General features: G+C 39.1%; 1 protein-coding gene across 5 annotated transcripts in view; it reads right to left on the reverse strand.

Annotated features, from left to right (window-relative positions):
* ATXN1 (ataxin 1) overlaps positions 1-18,571 on the reverse strand; it is a 528,710-nt gene that overhangs the window by 322,826 nt on the left and 187,313 nt on the right. For 4 of the 5 annotated variants that reach the window (XM_036759715.1, XM_036759708.1, XM_036759682.1 and 1 more), the window contains one exon: positions 17,444-17,588. The gene's annotated coding sequence lies outside the window, so the exon portion shown is untranslated. The remainder of the gene's footprint in view (positions 1-17,443; positions 17,589-18,571) is intronic. The other variant, XM_036759701.1, reaches the window with a different exon arrangement.

Consider the following 18,571-nt stretch of genomic DNA (forward strand, 5'->3'; position numbering starts at 1 on the left):
AGGGGAGTATTCAATAAATCACATTTCAGGGCATCAGTCACCCCATTTAGAAAATTATAGATTGACAACAGGCATATCAGGTCCTTCCTAAAAAGAGCATGTAGAAAATGAATCTTCTCATATTGAAGCATATTTTCCCATTGATTACCATTATAACTATGAACATACAAGATCAAAGGATTTCAAGGTAGAAGAGATCATATAAAACAAACCTCTCCATTTACAGATGAGGAAACAGAGGCTCAGAGAAAGTAACTCGTCCAAGGTCACAGAAAGTGCAAGTCAAAAAGCCAGGACTTACTCTGGGTCCTTTGAACTACAAGCTTCCCCTGGGGCTGGGGGGAGAGGGGAGGATAAGGGGGAGGGGCAGGGAAGTTGACCCTGGTTTATAAATAAAAATGAGATGAAAGGCTTCTGCATCCTTTCAATCGTGTTATACATACCATCAAAGAAAGAACACAGAAAGCAATTCTAATACTCACTTCAGAAAGCATTTTTCTGAGACAATAGACCATCTATATGCAGTTACTTCCCCCAGAAGTTGGTCACAGTTACAATCAATTAACATTATTCTGGGCACCTTCATTTAAAACACACTGCCACATAGTTAATTCCCATTGCGTTGGGAGCTTTGACAACAAAGGGCTTGCAGGTTTTAAGAGGCCTTGCTGGCTCTGTCAAGTATTCAGCTAAAATCATTCCCTGGAATAGCTGCTCTGGAGATACTACTTTCAGGAAATGTGCCTGCTATCAATAGATACTTACCGATGCCAATAACTGATAAATGTTGATTCAAATCAATTAGCATTTATTAAGCATCTACTTGGTAGATGACACTATAATTAAATAATGGGGATACAAGGACAAAAATGGAACAATCTCTGTATTAATGAAGCTTAATCAGTGGAGGGGGCAAGGAAAATGATAGCTACACAGGTAAAAAGGCAAATACAAGGTAATTGGAGGTCAAAGAATAGTAAAAACTGGGGAGGGGGCCAGGAGACAGGACTTGGGAAGGCTTCCTGAAGGAGGCGGCATCTGAGAAAAAGAAGATAAGGCTTCTGAGAAGCAGAGGGGAGAGGGGAAATGTTCTGGAGCAGGAAGTCTTAGCCTTTTGTGTGTCACAGATCCCTTTGGCAGTTTGGTAAAGCCTAACAGACCCCTTCAGTCTATGAACTCCTTCAGATATGGGATATCTTCAGATATGTAATGGACTCCTTCAGATATGGACCCTGAACCATGTTGTTAAATGCATAAGAGAAATGCATATGATTACAAAGAAAATCAATTATGTTGAAATAGCACACATGACTAATATGGAAATATGTTTCGCATGACTTCACGCACATAATTGATATCATATTGCTTGCCTTCTCAAGAGGTTGGTGAAAGGATAAGAGGGAGGGAAAGAATTTGGAACTCTGAATTTTTCAAAAATGAATGTTAAAAAATTATGTAATTGGGAAAGATTTAACAAAAATTAATAAAATATATTTTAAAATTAAGTCTGTGCACCATAGGCTAAGGACCCTGCTTCCACAGGCACAGGGATCAGCTTGTGCAAATACAAGAAAGTCAAGTTCAGAGAATAGCTAATAGTTCCATGTACATAGTACATGGAGGAGAGTAACGTAAAGTAAGGCTAGAACGGCAGTTTGGAGCCAGAGTGCCTAGGGTTCTTGAATGTTAGGCTGAAACTGTATCTGATCCATACCAAGTAATACTGATATTTATAATGTTAACTGAGATGGGGGGGTGGGAAGGGTTGAGGTGGGAGAATGACTTTTTCCATGTTTCTGCAAACACTTCAAGCCTTATTAACATAATTAATGGATCTATGTTTTCATATATTTGGGTACTCTCTCCTATGACAGATAATAATAACAATGATGATAATAATGACAAACATTTTTCAATCTATTTATAAACATTAATAAGTACCTACTATATTCTAGGCACTATACTAATTACAGGGAATACAAAAAGAGGCAAAAGACAGTTCCTGCCTTCCAGAAGCTTGCAATCTAATGATGATGATGATGATGATGATGATGATGATGATGATGATGATGATATGATGACAGCATTTATATAGTGCTTACTATGTGCCAGGTACTGTGCTAAGTACTTCACAATTATTATTTCATTTGTTCAAGGCTAACCCATGTATGTCTGATGACCTAACAAGTCTTATCTGCATCTTTCCCAAAAACATGCCAAAAGGGATTAGGGGAGGGTGTGTTACCAATTTACTGGAACCCACTTAATATATTAAGGTTTTCTCAATGAGGTTCCATTAAGAACATCTAAGTGTTCTCTTAATGTTCCACAGATGCTACTGAAGCACCTGAGCAGTCCACTGGTTATCCCCAGTTCTCCTTATAGGACGAGTCTATATTCTTTTCTAGTCATAGACTACCCCACTTCTTCTGCACAGTTCCTCATTTGTAAAGTGTGGCACTTCTCCATTATCCAGTGGTCCTCAACTTCATTTCACCATATCAATATAAAATCATATCACTGCTAGTCTTTATAATAGATATATATCCAAATCTACACAAAATGATTGTGCACAATGTGTACATACCTATCCAGGAGCAGATGGTAGCAGCAGGAGTGCCATTTTTCCCAAGCCTCATTTGCTACAGAATACATAGGCAAGCATTTTGCCTTTGGGGGATGGGGTTTCCTTCCTATCTGAAGATAAGGATGTGTTAGACCCCTGACATCCTTATCCACAGACCAAAAGATTCTACATCTGGACCTGGATGGGACTTTGGAAGCCATCTCATCCAACCCACTCATTTCACGGATGAGAAAATTGAGTCCTGAAGAGGTTAGATCACTTGTCTTAGGTTACACAATAAATGTGAGAAGAAGGATCTGAAGCCAAGGCTCTTCTCACTATAGCATGCTCCTTTGCAAGGCTGCCAAACAGCGAGGGGCAAACCAAAGTTTGCTGCAAAGAAAGAGTTGGGGTGACTTTGCCTGCTATCCAAAGTCTAGTGATTCAACCAATTCTGAATCCATCTAGTTTGTATTCCTATTCAAGTCACATTTGTCTATTTTTCCTAAAAGAATACTACAAAATACTTCCTAAAGTGCTTTGCTAAAATCTGGACATGTCTAAAGCATTTCTGTGATCTACTGTTTTAACAATCTTGTCAATAAAAGTAAATAAGGGTAGTTTGACATGATCTTTTCTTGGTTCTTGGTGACATTTTCTTGGCTTTTTGTGATTATTTCTTCCTTTTCTAGGTGTTCCCGAGCCATGTCTTTAATAATCTGTTCCAATATTCCTACCAGGAATCAGTGCCTATCCAGGGGTGGGGAACCTGTGGCCTTGAGGCCATATGTGGCCCTCAGGCTTCAAGTGCAGCCCTTTCATTGAATCCAAACTTCACAGAAGAAATCCCCTTAATAAAAGAATTTGTTCTGTAAAACTTGGGCACAGTCAACAGGCCACACACAAGGACCTAAAAGGCCACACATGGCCTGGAGGCCACAGGTTCCCCACCCCTGCCACTCTGTTCATTCTATTCTCTTTCCTGTTTTGAAAATCCAGACATTTGTCCTTCCCCAGTTGAATTGTACCTCTTCAGGATCTGACCATCATACTAAGCAAAAACTCTGCTGGGCTAAAAGCATTGTAGTCATTAAAAATTGCTTTCCCTTTCCTTCAATAACCTATAATTAGGCTGCCATTGAGACTAGTTGATTCTTCATTTAAAATATTCTCTCCAATTTATTATTTCCTCTCCATGCTAATTCTTGCCTCTATGCCTTCGTCTATGTTCCTTCTCTGCCTGAAATCTCCTTTTCTCTTTCTCTCTATCAAAATCCTACTCATTCTGGAAGGCCTAAATCAGTTTTTACAGCCTCTAAGAAGGGACCAAAGTAAAAAAAAAATAAAATCTCTGCACTCAAGGAACTATAATTCTAAGCTCAACTCTTCCTTCTCTGAACTGTTCCACTTATAGGGTACATTACTCCATTCAGCTCTTGATTACATATTGTCTTGTTTATATGTGTCCACCTTCTTTCCCTAACTAAGCTATAAGACTCTCTAGAGCAAGGTCCACCTTTCATACCTCTATGGCTTCTCTCACTTTCCCCATAGTACTTCTATAAATGCTTGCTGAAACAATGTAGCTATCAATTGTATCAACTCATCTAAATAGCATTTAAGATTTCCCTTTTTTCCCCAACAATAACCTCGTGAGATTGGGAATACAAGTATTATTATTTTCATTTCACGGACAATTAATCTCAGGATCAAATAAGTCAGCTTGCCCAGAGTCACAGAACCAATAAATGTCAAGGCTACATTTGAACCCAGTTCCACTAGTCTTTGCAGAACCACACAGGAATTATGCTGATGTTGTAAATGATAGTTACATGAATCAGATTAGGCCACATAATAAGCTTTAAATAAGTAGGGGAAATAAATATTGAGTTGGTAACTAAGTAAACATCCCAAAATTACAGACTGTTTTTCTAAATTTCCATTCAGGCTTAGCTCATAAACTCATAGGTTTCAGAACTAGAAGGTGCCTTAAAGATCCTCTAGTCCATCCCCTATATCTTACAGATGATTGTGCCACACTGTGCTGCCTCAAACAAGAGACAGCACATATTGTCAAGCTTTTGGCAATTAAGAGTCTGTTACATAGGAAATGGAAATATTATTTATTTCTTCTAGGGTAGTTTCTGTCTAAAGTAGTGGCGAGCCATTGTAGAAGTAGGCAGCATGAATTAGCACTAAGCTTGGGCTCAATTAAGGCCATTTCGCTCATACAAGCACTCTCAAGTGCTATGAGTTCTCGAAGTCACTGCTTAGTTGGTGTTATGTAGTCTAGTTCTATTCTGAGTTTCCCCCCAGCTTGCTCTGCTCTTCTTCTCCAGTCACTTCATCCTGTCCCCAAATACCCATCAACCTAGCCCTAGAGAACTGGTGCTAGTTATCTACTGCAAAAGCTCCAGAGAAGGTCCTCCATTGTGTAAGGCGAGAGCCATGACAAAAGCCCAGGTCTCATGAATCTGCCTTGCTAGTAGTAGAGATAAGTATATATTTTTTAAATTGGTCCAGATCTCTAATTTCATTAGTTTAGGAAACTTCCCATATGAAAATTCTATCCACAGATGCAGAACAGTACCTTCTCTGAAACCTATCATCTTAGAGTTGCCTGGGGGCCACTGAGAAGTCGAGTAACTTACCCAGGATCACAATGCTGGTATGTATAAGAATCAAGACTTAAACCCAGGTCTTCCTGACTTTAAGACTGGTCCTCTAGTCACTCCCCACATAACAGGGCAAACAAGAAATCTGAAGTCTGGTAATATCATACGTTTCATGAGATCATAGATTTAGAACTGGAAGGAATTTAATCCCATCAAGCCGAACAACTCTCTCGTTTTACAGATAAAGAAACTAAGGCCCAGAGAAGTAAAATTAATTGGCCAAGGTCATGCAGGGTAATAAGTGGTGAAGCCAAGATCCAAACTCAGATTCCCCTGACCACAAACTACAGCCCCTTTTCTCTATACTATACTTCATTTGCCTCAAAGAAATGGAGCCCAAGTATTACTGATGACCCAATGGACAATTCCTGCACCAATCCTAAGCATTTTAAACAAGCCAAATATTAATTTATTAGCTTTTTGGAATGAATGAATACTCTAAATACTGACAGCCTTCAATGTCTATATGGCTTAACAGAAAAGCAGGAAACAGCTAACAACAATTTAAAAAAACCACCCTCAAAAGTCATTTGTTTTAATCCAGTTTTCAAATCCAAACTCCATAGTTCTTCTTCCTTCACGGGGAATGATGAAGAGGAAATAAGAGGTATTCTCAATCAGAAAGGAAATCACTGAGCTTCTTCCTTGATTCCATTTCAACATAGTTCTACTCTAATTTGCAAACAAAGCTGTGCTCTTCTACAGGCAAATAGTTCAATCCCACAAATATCCTAAATGATAACATCCTGAATGATGGGCCATATTTTCTGCCATAAATTTTCTGCACCATTCTTTATTCGAAGCATTTTGCATTCCAAGCAAGCAGAGACGCATCTGAATAAAGTACAGTACCTTACTCACAATAGAGAATTTGTACTCCCAGGCTTTTATTGACGTTTAAATCTGTTAAATATTAACTCCCACTATTGTTCTAAATGATGAATAAGCAAACTCTCCTGCACATACACAGAGGCAGCATGTTACATCATCATGTACTTTATGATAGTAAATGCTGAAAGCATTTGCTTTCTCTGCTTCACATGGCTAATTCCTAATGAATGTCGGCCTGAATCTTTGCCTCACTGCAAATGCATTCATTAGATGCACCTATGCAGTGTATCACAGACTTGTGGGGAATCACAGATTTAGAGCTGAAAGGGACCTTGGAGCTCCTCTAATCCAAATCTCTCATTCTACAGAGGTGACAATTTTGGTCCAGAGGAGTTGTGACTTACCCAAGGTCACATAAGTGATAAGTGGAAGGGACAGAATCGGAACCTAGTGTGTGACTCAAAAGTAGAGTTCCCTCACAGCTGACTCTCAACATTTGTACCTATAAACACCCTTGAACATATATGCAAGCACCAGCATATGGATATGATTACATACTCCTAACATTAGTTTCCCTTCTCTGGCATGCACGTGCATACACACACAGTATATAATCCAACTGAACTGATTTCCTTCCCTTAACTTTTGTGTGAGATCAAGATAAAAAGCTAAAAAAAGACAAGTAGACACTTCATGGAGTCTGTGATTAAGAGACAGAAACTAACGAGACAGATGGGCTGATGCATAAAAGAGAACCTCAGCCTGCAAGCCCACACTTTTTTTTTTCTAAAGATCTACAGGGCTGTACCTTCTCCATTTCAATTTTTATATCTATCAGCATCCTACTCAATTTAATTCTTGTTCATAATTCACAGTACCCCCACCCTTTCCTGTTCAGACCTCTTTAAATGAGGATTATTCAATTAAGCCAGATGATATCATAAGTAAAAATTGAATCAACTGCCTTTCTTCTACTTGCTTTCATCTTGTAATTCAAGACTTATACAGATGCAGTGTTCACTATCAAATAATTTGGTTTCTATTTCAGTAGGAGTGGGTACTACATACAGAACACTGTGTTACAAAACTCAACAGAATAATTTTTTTTTTGCATCTTAGGAATAAAAATTCAAGACAAAAAGCAACGTATACAGAAATATATGTTGATTTTGCGGCCATGTTTAATAGTTGTTCTCTGCATAGAGATTGTTCTCTGCATTTAGATCCTGCCTTAAGGTAAAGTTTACTTTGGTGATTTCTATTACTGTTACTAATGGTCTATTCTTAACATTAATGGACCTTGAAGATATTTTTAAAACTGCATACCTTCTTCCTTCCTTGATTCTACTTTGAATCTATTCTGATTCCATTTCACAATGGAATCAAAAGCAGATTTATACATATTACCTTCCTAATTCTGCCTTTACCTTACAATCTCCAGATTCCTCTTAAAGTTCTCCAATCTAAAAAAACAATATTCCTCCCTCATCTGCTATTCTCCTTAGCATTCATTCTTCCGTAAAATCTTCATTTTAATATAGGGAGCAGTAGTCATAGACTTTCAAACAGGGCCTCATAATTACTTCCTATGCTATTAATAAAATGATTTTTTTAGATCTGTGTTTTGGTGTTTACTATAAAGCTGGAGCTTTCCTTCGGTTTTTAAGACTCCCGTGATCTGTGCTAAAATCTTTTTAGTTTCACCCTTGACTAGTTCTGTTTTTTTTTTCTAAATTGTACCATAATTCTAGCACTTTGGTCACATTCCAGCAGAAGTCTAAATTTTTACCCTGGCTCCATTCAACTTGCCAGGTACTTTTTCATGATCTTCCTTTCCCAAAATTCCCCCAATTTCTCCTTTCCTTTTACAGCTGATCCCCAGAATCCCCAAACATATAAACAGAAGGACTCTCCATTCTACTCTATTTCTCCCTCACTGAACCAAATTCGAATGATGCCCTCCTACAATTGTGAAACTTACCCACAACCTCTATGTTAGTGAATTCTGATGTCCTAAAATACTCAGTGGTGACAATATTGTATGCATTGGGCAAGGGGAGGAGGCTGGTTATAAAAATAGGAGCTATTTATATGCACACAAAACCTGATAATTAGCACACAGAAAAGATACAGAGGAAACAAAAGCTATGGCACTACGGGATCCTAGACGAGCCTGAATATTTTGGTGTATGTGAGAGATTCCTGACCGGAGGTCAAATTGCCTTCTGTGCATCCCCGCAGCCTGCGTCAGCAGTGCCTTCCCATTGCAAAAGGATTCCATTAAAGCTTCTGAAGCTGAAATCTACCTAATTTAAACAGAGAAGAGAGAAGCCGACTTGGGGGTACACCATCTTCTCCCTAACTTAACTCTCCCTTCTGTTTTAATTGGATTTATTTTGGAAACTGCTATTTCTGTTTCACTCCTTTCCCTAAACTGTCAAAATGAGTATTGCAGCTTGGCTATTAAACAACTGCCAAATTTACTCCAGAGATGGATGGATTTCAGTGGCAAGGGAAGTGAAGATCCCTCTGTATGGTTTGTGTATCAGTTTACAGTCTCAAGTACGTGGGGAGAGGAGGATTTGCAATTGAAAGGAGTATTTATATCATCATCCTGGGAGAAGCTGGTCATTAGCTCCACCTGAGCATGCAGAAGGAAAGGAACAAAGAAGAAGAAAAAAAACAACTGAGAAACTAAAATGCACTGAGAGGTTGTGTAAACAATATTCAGCAAGGACCTTGAAACATTAAGGAACAGAGTTACAGAAGACATAGAATTTTTTTTTTCAGAGCTCCAAGTAGCCTTGGAAGTAAACATATAAAAATTTCTTCGAGCCGAAACAAATTAGCATCTTTTAAAGCCCTGGACAACTGGATTCCAACCGATCTTTCCTCCCTTATTACCCTTCCTCTCTACCTTTTCTCCCACTGTACCATCCAAACTGGCCATCTCTCTGTTCTTTACAAATGACACTCCACTCATCCCTATTGCACTGATCTTCCCATATGCCTGCAATGTACTCTCTCTTTATCTCTACCTCATAAAGTTTCTCTCTCCCTTCCCACTCAGGCCCCCATTCATTTAGGATACAGCTCAAAGATCTATCTTCTGCCTGAAGTCTTTCCTGACTCTCCCAACCTCTAGTGCCCTCTCTGCCAAGCTTGTATGTAATTACCTTGTATTTAACGACTATCTGCATATTTGTATTTATTCACGCTATTTTTATGTTGACTTTTCATCTCACCATTTGGATGTAAGCTCCTTTGAAGTAGGTACTGTTCCTTTCTTGGTCCTTGTTTTCCTAGCAATTGGCATGGTTCTTGGCAGATGGTGGGTGCTTAGTAAATACTTAGAGGCAGTTAGGTGGCACAGTGGTTAGAATGCCAGACCTGGAGTCAGGAAGATTTGAGTTCATTTTACCTCGTATACTCAATAGCTGTGTGACCCTTTACAACTCACTCAACTTCTGTCTGACTCAGCTTTCCCACCCATAAAATAAGGGTAACTATAGCACGTACCTTTGTTACTATTGATCCTTTTGCAATGGGAAGGTGCTACTGAGGAATGCTGTGTGAATGCACAGAGGGTTGTTGCAGCGATAAAATTATATTTATCACATTTGTAAAGCGCTTTGCAAACCTAAAACACCATACAAATGCTAGCTATTATTTATTATTGCTTTTATAGATAAGAAAACAGTGACTCAGGGAGGGTTAATGACTTGTATAAAATCACCAGACCAGTTAGTGGCAAAAGCAGGGATAGGACCCGAGTGTCCTACTTGCAAGACCACTTCTTCTCACTGTGCCAGGAGTTCTTGCATCAAGGGCCCCTTTGACAACCTGATAAAGTCTATGGACCCCTTCTCAAAATAATGCCTTTAAACGCATAAAATGACAGGATTGAATAAAATATATAAAATATACAGAAATAAATTATAATCAAATACATTCATAAAAAAGTTTTTTTTTTTAAAAAGTGAACAGATCACAGAGTAAGAACCCTGGCCCAATACCATCAAGTATTTGGACATTCCAAAAAGGCACATAGAAGATTCGCAGTAATTGATACTCTATTATGTTGTACTGGCAGATTAAAGTTTCGACCTAGAAGCATGGTGTCATTGCAGCTTATTAAGAGCCCAAGTAAAGGAGAAGCAATGGAAAGAGGGGAGAAAATTGAAGAGCAAATGTTTCTTGGCAGGGACATAATTGTTGGGATTGAGTGGGGGAGGAGGGGCAATTTGCAGAATATCATTAGCAGCAATGAAATTTGTTCAGACCACAGGCAACAGGTACTGCCTTGATTAATCTTACTGGAAAGCTCAGTGAGTACATATATTCACCAGTTCAGTTTTTTGGAGCACCAGCTCACCTACAGGGGCATAAGTCTATTGTTTCTTGATGACTTAGATCCAAGAGTTTGAGCCCCCAAACCACAAGCCCTTTATGTTATTTCTGGAGCGAGCATACACTAACAATGACTACATCAAAAAATGGATGACTGATACCTTATTTCAACAATGAGAAAAGTAAATGATGAAGTAAAAGTCGGATGGCCACATGCCAATCAATCAATCAATCAACCAACGCATGTTTAGTAAACACTTACCGTGTGCCAAATCCAGTTCTGAGCACTGGAGAGACAAAGAAAGGGCAAAACAGCCCCTCCCATTGGGAAGCTCACATCCTAAAGAGGGAGAAAATATAATGAACTAAGCACATACAAAATAAATAGAGAGTCAATGGAAGATAGTCCCAAGGTTGTTTGTAGGCAGCAGGGAAAGAACCAGGAAATAAGGAAAGACTGAAGCAAAAGAGGGAGTAGAGAAGAAGGATGGGGCAATCTGGTGGAAAAGATGGAAGGGAATGGGATTACGAGTACATGTCCAGAGACTGCTCTGGCAAATTGAAGAATGGCTCACTCTTTCATCTGAGACTAGAGTGAAGAGATAGAGGAAGATGTCTGAGTGATGTGAGATAAGAAGGACTGGGGAAGAAGCTCTTGGACTAAAATGGCTGAACAACAATCACGACAACAACAGTTTATCTTGGTAGAGTATGAGGCAAGATCACTAACACAGTGAAGAGCAGTAGTACCAGAGGGGGCTTGAAAAGATGTGGGAATGGTACTGTGTAAGGAATTTCTCCACTGGGGGCAAGGCTGGCCTTGAACACCTCTAATATCACTTCCAGCCCTAAGATTCTGTTGTAAGACATGCACGATTTTGGAAATCAGCATCAAGTATAGGAATTGCCATATGGACAAGTTACCTTTCAGTCTGTGCTCAACGCCCTTTGCTCTGAACAATGAGGTTTGTCAACACATAAAACAGCATTATTGGATCCGAGGAGAAAAAAAATCACTGAAATTCTCTGCCTATTAAGGGCAATGCAGAAAGCCAGCAAAGTTGCTTTAGAAACCATGTTTCAATAATGTTTTACTGTGTCAGAGACAAAATGTTCTACATTATCCTATATGAGTTTTTGTGACTCTGTGTGCATTGGTGAAGAGGCCAATTATGGCTTGTACAAAACCTTCAGAAGCAAAATGGTTTATACCTAAGCTGGCAAATTATTTTAAAACTCAAATACATTTCAAGACAGTTTTTATAAAGGTTGTGGCTTCATGGAAAGCGTCATATATTCAAGTGTTTTCAAATACAAAAATTTCATTTTGCCAGAGAAACAGATTTGTCAAATGGTACAAAACACGGTTCCATGCCCCCTCCACCTATGGGGAAAATGGCCTGAATGTTGATCGGAGTTTTTAGTGGATTACAAGTTTAATATGAATTCATAATGCAAATCAACCCAGACACCAAAATGCCTAGATATGAAAGCCAAGAAACTCAACACAAAATTAGGCTATGTAAATAGAGTCATAGTGTCCAGGCCTAGGGAGATGATTGTTTCAATGCACTCTGGCCCAGCTGGACCATACCTGTGGTGTTGTATTCAGTTCTGGCACCTCACATAGGAAAGACAAGGATACGTTGGAGAGTGTCCAAAGAGAGGCAATCAAAATGGTGAGGGCCTCAAAATTATGCCATGTGAAGGAAATGAGGAACTTTAGCCAAGAAAAGGAAAGTTCTAGGCAAAGTCTAGTATTTGAGGCTATGATGTATAAGGATGATCTGACTTATCTTGCCTAACCCCAAAAGATAGATTGTGAAGCAATGGCTGGCAAGTTACATAAAGGCAAATACAGCTTTGGAAGGAAAATCTTTGTAACAATTATTTGTACCAGAGTGGAAAAGACTTCCTTGGAAGGCAGATGGATCTTCCCCTCACTGGAGACCTTGAAGCAAGGTATCACCCATGTTGTTGGAAAGGCAAGTCTGGCTGGTGACGGAGGTCCATTCTAACACTGAGATGGTGTGATAACTTGGAAGGTGTCCCCAAACTATATAAGGGAGTGAGTGAACAGGAGAAAGGTAAGGAGAGAAAAGTGGTGAGAGACAGGAACAAGAGAGAGTTCCTAGAGTCAGAAGAAAAAATGGGTCCAAAATATATTTTCTCCATAGTAACATAAAAGACATAAATGGAATTTAAGCATAAAAAAGTGCTTTTGATCTTCTATTCATATAACAATCCTAGAGAAAAAGAATCATTTGTGACTTAGAAAGTCACAGAATTCTGCTTAGAAGGAATAATGAAGACATATAGCTTTTAAATTAAGAATCAAAATGTTAATGTTTTAATGCAAAGAAAAAAATGCGGTTGTTTTCACTTCAAGCTGAACCTTAGGCCAAAGCTAAGGAAGCTTCTGTATTTAGAACTGGTTTGACTGACTTTGCAAAGCAGTGTGACATACTGTGGTTTGAGAGCTACTAGCCTCAGGGCCCAGAAGACCTGGGTTCAAGTGCTGCCTCTGACCCATAATGGCTGTATGACTCTAGACAAGTTACTAAACCTTTCAGTGTTCAGGCAATTAAGGCTGTAAGCTGCAAAAAGAATTTCAATCATTACTGATATGGGAGAAGATATGAGAATGAGTATTTACATAGCACCCACTACATGCCAGGCACTGTGTTAAATATTTTATCTCATTTGATCTAAACAAGAACCCTGTAAAGTAGGTGCTATTATTATCCAGATTTTCCAGGTGAAAAAACTGAAGCAGAGATATTGGGTGACTTGGTCAGGGTTACATAGCCAGTAAGTGTCTGAGGCCAGATTTGAACTGATGTCTTCCTTACTCTAGGCCCACCATTCTATCTACTGTGCCACCAGCTGCCTCTATACAGAGAGTTTCCTCTTTAATTTTAGATCTAGTCCCTATCCTGAGCCCCTTGACTGACTTCATTAAGGGAAAAATTCCTCAATTAAAACATCTGAGTACAGGCAACATTGTGGCTAACAAGAACGTTGCACTTGTACTCAGGAAACACAGGTTCAAAACCTAACTGACACTTCCTAGTTGTGTATGACCTAGGCAAATTTTTGCTGGCATTTGGATGAAGTGACTTCAAAGACCTCTTCAAGATCTGAATCTGTGATCTCTGCATTTAAGCAATCTGATCCTCAGTTTTCCCATCTGTAAAAATGAGTTTAAAAATGCTTGCAATAATACCTCCTTCACAGGGTTGTTGTGCAGAAAGCATTTTATAAATATTAAAATGCCATATGAACTTTTCTTACTGTACTTGCCATCATGATGCCAGATAACCATTTAATCATTTTCTCTCATTTTTCAACAACCAAAATATGATCTAACTCCATTAGGTAAGACCAGGGGTCAGCAAGCTATAAACCTAGAACTAAATCCAGAACCTTACCTGTTTTTTTGTAGGAGCCACTAGCTAAGAACGCTTTTTTGGTCCTAAAGCAAGAGTTTGTCAGCTCCTGGTTTAGGTTGGGATGGGACTGTGTCTTATCTAAAATTCTATATCCTCTCCCTTCCTTATACCTAGTAGAGTGTTCAACAGCACAGCAAGAACTTGTCAATTAAATGAATGAATTAATGAATGAATGAGGCTTACACAGCTTTCCCTTTATATGTGTAGGTAGGAAGGAGAATGATGAATTCCGTGAATGCAAAAGGACTCTATAAGAGTCTCCTCCATGTTCTCTTCCACAGTCTCTCCTACAAGGAAGCCAGCTCAGCACTGGAGACAAGAATGGTCGAAATGAAGACTACTGGATTTAGTGGTTGATGTCCATGATTCCAAATACCCAGCTGACTGCCTTTTCAATTTTCAATTGGGTATTTACACAGCTAAAAGAGATTCTAAATCAGAGACTAACACAGAATGTTCACTGGCAATCTTAAGTGGTGGCGTGATTTGCCTTATAGGAGACAAAGGATCGCCCATTCAAAGAATTGGTCCAATACTGCATACTGAGTTCAGGCAGTAGCTTCATAAATCCAAGGAGCACACTCCTTCACAGATTTATGGACCAGACTGACCTCAATCAATCAAGCAATCGAATTTTTCTTAAATACCTACTATGTGCCAGGCACTGTGCTAAGCATTTAGGGCCAGACAAGAAGAAAAGATCCCTACCTTGAAAGAGTTTACATTTTACAGGGTATGAAAACATGTAAATATAATTATATTCAAAATAAATACACCATAAATACAAGGGAATTTCAAGGGAGGAAGCTCCCATAGCTGTGGGGAACAGGAATCCTCATGGAGAAGGTAGCATTTAAGCTGAGTTTTGAATAAAATTCTGGATTTTGAGTGGCAGAGATGAGAAAGGGGGACAGACAGCCTGAAAAAATGGGAGGTTAAATGACAAATATAACATATAAGCTGCAGAAGTAGGCTCTGTTTCTCCCCCAAACTTAAGCTGTAATTTAGGTATATTGAGAGACACATGAGATAATCTCTGGATACTAGGATATCACCGGAAGCTTATTTAGTTAACAAATGTGCAAATAAGGAGGAAATAGCACTGTCAAACAAATATTAAAACACCCACTAGTGTTTAGAGGATTTACCCACAACAATTATAAATATAATATTCTAAATTTGAGGCAAATTGTGACCATTAATCTTGAGATAGTTCAATCATGTCACAGGTTCTTAGTTTTCTCATCAGTAAAATGATGGGACTGGATTAAAGAATCTTGAAGGATTCTTCTTCTGTGCATGACATTCAACAGCTCTATGATGCTATTTATGATACTCTGCACCTCTCATTATTCACTTCACCAGCTCTCTGCAGCTATGCCCTTTCTTCCTCCCCCCTCTTTTCCTCATAGGATCATAGAGTTATTTGGCAAAAGGGGCTTCAGGCATTATCAAATCCAACTCGCTCATTGCATAGACGAGGAAAATGAGATGAGGCATTTGAACCCAGGTCCTCTGACTCCAAAGTAAATGTTCTTTTCACCACACATTAATTCCTCTCAAATACTGCCTTTGTAAAGAACTATTCTAGGCAGGTATCAGAGCAGCACTCAAGGCCTAACCCTATCCTACCTAAGATTCTCTTTACTTTTCTCCATCCAATGGGCCAGTCTAAGAGCAGCCAACTCTCTCACTCTGTGTCTGTGTCTGTGTCTCTCTGTCTCTGTCTCTCTCTCTCCCCTCCCCCAAAGTCAAAGTGAGGTGTTTCATTTTAACCTCATGCTTGTCAGTTGCACCCCAGGCGCTGCTTCGCTCCACAAGTGTCAGTCAGGACACTTGCAACATCCCTGCAATTAATACTACCTTAGCAGGGTCAGGAGAGAAAGCTAAGGAACAACCATTATCGTATTGTAAGAAAAGAGTCAGATACAACTGTGCAGAATAAGTATAAGGTCAGGCTTTGGAATCAGAAAGTGTCTGGACTCTGACACCTTGGCTGTGTGACCCTGGACAAGTCGCATAGCCTTCTTAGTGTGCCAGGGAGAAGTCCAGGACTGATAAATTAAGGAACAGATGCTGATCTGCATTGGGAAAGGGAGTTTTGTAGACCAATGAAAGAAGTACAGGCCAAAAAAAAGAATAATATTTTGAAGAATTCAGAGATACAAAGGAAGACAATTATCCTGTCTATGTCCTGTTTGCACATAGTTATCTGAATGCTGTCTCCCCCATTGTAAGGATTGTGAGCTCCTTGAAGGCAGGGAGAGTTTTTGCCTTTCTTTGGATCCCAAGTTCCTACCACATACCTGGCACATAGTTAAATGCCTAATAAATGCTTCCTGATTGGCTGATCACTTGTGATCTTAGAACTTTAGCTTTATACTTAGGAATGTTTGCCTCTTCCTCATGTTTCTGTATTGACTTTAATTAGTAAGTGTGCCTCCAAACTCAACAATTCACAGCAAGCATAGGAAAAAATGGAAAAGTAAATGACTCTAGGACAGCCTCAACTTTTTTTCCTCCATTTTCAGACTTAAAGTAATATATTCATTTAATTTTCTGTGTTTGTTCTGTTTGTTTATTTGGGTAGTAAGAAATCAGCATGAAGAATGTTGAAATGATAGCCAGAGTTCTTGGTCAAGTCTGAATTGTCATTAGACTGGAAATTGTACAAAGATTAGTTTCTCAAAGGTTGACCACAGTAACTAGATCAATAACTCCATCATTTATCCATCTGGGTGCTTTAAAGGGCACAGTGTTGAAAATAATAGACAGCAGACCTAGTCAAGACACAGTCTCTGAAAGTCCTGAAAGAAACCCTAGAAAATAAATCAAGAATATGCCAAATGAAGAGTCTGTTTCCATTTCTATTTGAAATACACCAAAGGTTCCATTCTATTGGGCAAACATTTACTGAGCACCAACAATGAGCTAATGAAAGAGAAAAGAGAAAAATGAAACAATCTTTGCTCTCAAAGACCTTCTATTCTACTGGAGAAATAAATGTCTACACAGATTATGAAATACAAACTATATATAAAGTGATACAAAATAATCCCAAACAAAACCTTAACAACTGCAGTGAGGGGTGGATTAGGAAACACCTCCGAGATCTAAACTACACTTTGAAGGAAGGATTCTATTAAGCAGAAATGAGAAGGGACAGAATTGTAGATACAGGAGATTCTGAGGATCAATCACAAATTTGTTTGCATTGCTACTGTCTTACCTTACAGGTCTCATAAACTGCCATTGCCTAAAGACTTCAAAACTATGCTGTTACATAAACAAATACTGATGCTCTTTATTAATAGGCTTTATTTTCCACCCATCCCTAACAGACATTAGGCAGTGCTGAGAAAAGAAGAAAAAAAATCTTTTGTTTCTCTGACTTGTCAGCCATATTCCTATCTAACCACTCAGAATCAGTTCCATTTGGTTTTTACCAGCCATGTTTGATATCCACATACTGTGTCTGGAAGTTTTTACTTTAGCACACTAAAGTCATCACAACAAAATAGCAATGTACCCTAGAGCTGGAGAAGAGCTGGGGTGGGGGTGGGGGTTACCTGTACCATGTGCTTTCATCACGATGAAGGGGATGGGAGCATCACCAGTGAATTTTTTTTCCCTGGAAGGTCTTTTTCAGGCAGATGCTGCTTGAGTAGAAAGCAGTGGCAGAAGGGAAATTCAATAAATATTGACTGCCCAAGTCTGTAAAATACGACAAAAGAAAAAAGGGAATTACAAAGCTAAAAAAAGAAATCAATACACTTAGCTTCCAGGTTTTAGCTGGACTCTGACTCTCTCTCTCTCTGTCTCTCTCCCTCCCCCCATCTTTCTCTTTCCCTCTCAACAGAGTATGAAGGTGATCCCAGTTTCTCAGAGGATATTCCAAAGGAAGAAAGCTCTTATAGCTTTCACCAAATTGGAAAGCCTATATGCCTGTCATTTAAAGCCCAGCACAGAGAAGTTCAGGGAGGCTCATGACCACATTTGCTATAGGATGGTGAACCTTTCAGATATTGCAACTCTCCAAAACCATCTACTAAGCTGTAGGCTCAAGCTGAGACCCCTATCAGAGGCAGGAGTCTCCACACTTGATGTAAATGAGATTCCTGACCTCTGGAGAAGAATTATAAGTCACTAGATCAAGAAGACTCTTAAAAATAATGCTTTAAATAAAATAATTCCATATAACAAACTTTTTAAAAGATTTAATTAATGTGGGCAGCTAGGTGGTACAGTGGATAGAATCCTGGGCCTGGAGTCAGGAAGACTGGAATTTAAATCCAACCTCAAATACGTCCTAGCTGTGTGACCCTGGGCAAGTCACTCAACCCTGTTGGCCTCAGTTTCCTCATATCTAAAATAAGCTGGAGAGGAAATGGCAAACCACTCCAGTATCTTTGCCAAGAAGACCCCCAATGAGGTCACTAAGAGTTGACCCAGAATGAACAACAGCAAAGAACAGAAATAAATGTTGGAGTGGCAACCACCAGGCTTGAGACAAGGTTAAATTCTATCCTGCTAAAACCAGAGGCCAAATCCTTGTTTCAGGAATTAACAAAACCTGTGAAGGAAGAAAAGTATCAGTAATGAAGAAGTATTGACTGCAAAATCTTCCTGCCAAAATCCGAATGCCAGAAACGAGTTATTATAATTCAAGTTACATGAGCTTTTAGCACAAATAATTA

Source organism: Trichosurus vulpecula, chromosome 1 (genome assembly GCF_011100635.1).
Source record: "Trichosurus vulpecula isolate mTriVul1 chromosome 1, mTriVul1.pri, whole genome shotgun sequence".
NCBI lineage: Eukaryota > Metazoa > Chordata > Mammalia > Diprotodontia > Phalangeridae > Trichosurus > Trichosurus vulpecula.